This window comes from Schistocerca americana, chromosome X (genome assembly GCF_021461395.2).
Source record: "Schistocerca americana isolate TAMUIC-IGC-003095 chromosome X, iqSchAmer2.1, whole genome shotgun sequence".
In the NCBI taxonomy this organism is placed as follows: Eukaryota; Metazoa; Arthropoda; class Insecta; order Orthoptera; family Acrididae; genus Schistocerca; species Schistocerca americana.
The window spans coordinates 483,115,363-483,118,377 of NC_060130.1; the positions used below are offsets into that span (position 1 = coordinate 483,115,363).

Sequence of the window (3,015 nt, forward strand, 5' to 3'; positions counted from 1 at the left end):
TCGTAAGGATGTCATGATAGGTTGTAATTCATTTGAATTAATACAGTGCCTACTTTACAACGTTTCCCCGTTTATTTGTTGAAACAAAATGAAAATGAGATCTAAAATTATCCTTAGCAATACATTCTCCCGTACTGTTTAAATCCGTCTGACAGTACTTCGATAGTACTTCGACAGTACTTCGATAGTACTCTAGTGAGTAATTAATTTGGCGGTCAGGATTTCATAGAGCCAAATTTAAAATCATTCTGACTTAGATTTACCATGATTTCCTTAAAATGCTTAAGGAAAATGCTGGCGTGATTCGTATGAAATGACGTGGCCAATTCATTTCTCCACCCTTCCCGCCTCACCTCCAATGACGTCATTGTCGATCAGACATTAAATAATCATACCATCCGTTTCTCTTTGACTTTTGAAACGTGTCCATTGAAAATGACGAATAAAAATTCAAACCAAAAGAATTCTTCTTGAACCAGCAGAACTGTCACGAGCTGCATCCACTACTAATCCCCTCTACCCCATGCTTAGTCAGTATCCTAAGCGAACAAATTGTTACAAATGTTAAAAGACTTTTTCTATTTGCTGGCCGGTTTTCTAACACTTGAAAAATATTCTTCTTAAACACCAATTTTGCAAGATTCAGCATGTCACCGCAAGTAAATTGCCAGAACTGCGAGAAAGAAGACAGGTAATAAATACACTCATACCTACGTGACAACGCGGCGAACGAAAAGGTCACGAACGTATCCACCAACCTATTTATTTTCTTTTTTTGCAGGCGGTCGCAGCTTGGGCTTCTCTCTGTTTTTGAAAGATATTTAATGTGGAAAGTCAAACCAAAATAATAAATAGTCAATTCGAATGCTGTAACGTGCCCTGTAGATCATAGGCGTTACGTGCGAAGCGTTGCGATGATTCGGACGCATGCTGGCTGGTGTTAGGAGGCTTGTGGCTGCTGACTGTCGTCTGTTGCATCTAGAGGAAACTCTTGACCAGCAATGGTTTTGATCAGCACAGGCAGCCGCGAGTTCTTACGAGGAAAGGGTTTTGGAATATTGTTTTCTAGTAAGGGTTTCAACCTAATAGTTTTAGCTGTCGTAATGCGGTTTCAACACTAGAGGAAGTAGTGGGCAAGAACTCTCGACTAATTTCGGTATATGAAGTTACAATGAAATCCAGAGCACTAGCTGCTTACAGGTGTCGATAAATATCAACGGGGACAGATGAAAACGTGTGCCCCGACTTGGAATCGAGCCCAGGATCTCCTGCTTATATGGCAGACGCTCTATCCGTCAGCCTTCGAGGACACAGAGGAGAGTGAGACTGCAGGAACTTATCTCTGGCACGCTCCCCGTGAGACCCACATTTCCAACTTACTGTCCACACATTTTTAGTGCCCCTGCCCACTTAACTCATTACTCGCGGCAGTCAACCTACCGATTGTAATTGTAATTTCATTCTTCGAGAGCTGCAAGATCACCAATGGTATCTGTTCTTTCGGACATGTCCGGAAGAACAGATACCATCATATAGATAAGGCTTACTGGCCAATGATCTTCTTCAGTGCGGATGCACTCACATTGCTCAAACTCTACGGGAATCGGTAGATTGACTGTCGCGAGTAATGATTAATGTGGGCAGGGGCATTACGAATGTAGTGTGTGGACAATAAGTTGGAAATGTGGGTCTCACGGAGAGCGTGCACGAAATAAGTTCCTGTAGTCGCACTGTCCTCTGTGTCCTCGATGGCTCAGTCGGGTAGAACGTCTGCCATGTAAGCAGAAGATCCCGGGTTCGAGTCCTGGTTGGGGCACACGTTTTCAATTGGCCCCCTTGATACTTATCAACGCCTGTAAGCAGCTAATCGTCTGAATTTCATTCTTCGAGAGCTACGAGATCACCAATTTCAATGTAAGTCGGTCGTGGACAAGTCTGTGCTCGTGAACATACTTTTTGTGGGTTCGGACGGTCTGGTGGACTGGTTCTTGCTCAGTACCTGAAGCTCTGTTGATCGATTCTCACCAGAGCTACAAAGTTTAACACCCACCAAAAGAGGTTCATCAGTTCTGGTAAAGCCAAGTTAAGTACACAATGACTGACTGTTCTTTCGAAACCCATTGAAATAACGATGTATCCCGCTAGTAACTGTGTTGATGCCGGTTTACATTAGACCATGACACATGTGGATGCCACAGAAAATGAAACCTCCTGTACCCGAAATTAATTTTTTGTGAGATTATTGAAATGTAAGATATTTTAAAAGTCATTTTCCGTTTCCGAACAGATGGCTTCGCGAAATACATTTGGTGCTACACGGTTTGTATTTTTCTTTCGCTAGTTTCCTTTCAAGGTCACAGAACGATACCGTGAATGACTAGAACAATACACTGGGTTTGGTGGTCTAGGCATAGAGCGTGTGCCTGGAAACTGAGAGATGTCAGGGTCGAATCGCTGTTGGATCTCTGATTTTTTTTAGTAATCGCTTTAACCTATCCTTCACCTCTCAACGATGTGAGAATGTCGCCAGAAACGACATGTGGTTCGGATTCCATGTTAAACTGTCAGTCCCATTTCCCTGGTTGGATAGTTGGAGTGGGTTCGGATACGCAATTAGCTGATGTGGTGTCCAGTCGTAAGAGGTGATCCATACGAAATTAATACTATTATAGCATAGGAATTTCCTCGTAGGCATTGTGATTCATCAGTAAAATTACATATGCGTTTTTTTTGTGAAGGCCAAATCATATTGAACGGCGTATGGAAATGCAACGAAAACGTTATAAAATGGATGGGGACCATTTGAATTTGTGTTTGTTGACTACTGTTACGTCAGCAGGTCAGAGTTAATAAGTAAGCATATGTTTCTAGCAGAACTCAGTGTTTTCAGTTGTCGTTTCAAATAATCGTGTGTCAGTACTGTGTTAGGTCCAAATATGATATTGATTATCGTTAAATACTATAATGGAATGCCAAATTTGTATCGACAGGTGCTGCTACGATGGTTCAAAATCG

The 3,015-nt window shown here is 42.1% G+C and overlaps 1 non-coding gene across 1 annotated transcript; it reads left to right on the forward strand.

The window, feature by feature from the left end:
- Positions 1-1,742: 1,742 nt before the first annotated feature.
- On the forward strand, positions 1,743-1,816 carry Trnat-ugu. Its single transcript has one exon. It is a non-coding gene; the product is annotated as a tRNA-Thr (tRNA).
- Positions 1,817-3,015: the final 1,199 nt, after the last annotated feature.